Here is a 1,433-nt window from a genome sequence, read left to right on the forward strand (position 1 = left end):
AGTGAAGTAAAAGTGTAAAGTAACAGAAAGTAATGTAGAAATACCTCAAAATTGTATCTAAAAATAGAGTACTTAGGATAGGATCAGAGGGACAGAGGATGTCGCTGTACAGATTGTTAATTTGTGATATTGGACCCAGAAATAAAATACACTTGTCTACTTGAGTAAATGTACTTAGTTACTTTTCAGCACTGGTCTACAGTACAGCACTGATACACTACAGAGCTTTCAGTCACACATAACAGCAGTAAGGAGCGTGATAGGATGAATTATTGTTATCAGACGTAATAAAATCTGCTCAACTGACTTTTCACACCTTCTTCAAATTACACAGCACTGGTTCTTTTTCCAAATCGCACTCATATACACCTTGGAGACGTAGATAGAAACCCACCAGACTTTATGTCACATCCCAGATAAACTTTCATGTGTCAGGTAAAGTGTGTCGGGAGTGTGTGTGTGTGAGGGCAGCGTGAACTCCACTGAGCTCTAAATTTAAAGGGGCCGATGTCATGAGTTCAGACGTGAGCCAGAGGAACGCACAGCATGCCGGATGGTTTATTCTCTGTCAGGAATGTTCACATTGAAGTAAATCTTTGGAGAAAACTGAATTATGTATTAATTTTGGATGATACACCGTACAGTCATAAGGGAAATCACCTTCTGTGTAGTGTCTCTCTCTCTCTCTGACAGGGTGATCTATTTGTGTGTACATGTCCAAGTGCAATGTGAATCCTGTCACAGCCGTCGGGGGTCAGGGGTCAACAGTCGGGGCCACACACGGTCAGTACTAGTGTGTAAGGGAGAAGGGTGCGATGGGTGAGTCATGTGATATGTGGTGACATCACAGGACTCGATCGCCCTGTCCAAACATGGCATCCATCCTGAAGTTGCGACATCACGCTGAAAAGGCAGCAGGTGTCTTTTTGGGATTGTCCTCGAGCTCCTGCATGTCCTCAGCAAGCTGCAAGTTCGGCATTTTCTGAGAAGCCATTTGGGCAAAATTAGCTCAGCAGGAGAAACTAGACGACACAAAACGAGTGAATATGTTATAGTAGAGAGATTATCTGCCATTATAGTGCAGGAAAGCTGTGTCAGCCACATTATGTGATTACAGGCGCTGTAATATTGGTGCATTATTCCTATATTATTCCTATAACACATACATTTATTGCATATAAACTGGTTCAGCTGAGCTGCCTTTAATTGATAGTGACAGCTGAAGAGTGACAGGAAAGGGGGAGAGAGGGGAGAGAGGGAGGGGAAGGGGTGACACACAGTAAAGGGCCACAGGTCGGAGTCAAACTCACGGTCACTGCAGCAAGGACTCAGCTGTGGTACATGGGGCGCTACCAGGTGAGCTACACATAAAACACACAAGGTCTCTCTGGTGCTATATTGACAATTAACTAAAAAACACAAAAAATCTTTTT

This window comes from Morone saxatilis, unplaced genomic scaffold, assembly GCF_004916995.1.
Source record: "Morone saxatilis isolate NCDOM2014 unplaced genomic scaffold, NCSU_SB_2.0 Contig12, whole genome shotgun sequence".
In the NCBI taxonomy this organism is placed as follows: Eukaryota; Metazoa; Chordata; class Actinopteri; family Moronidae; genus Morone; species Morone saxatilis.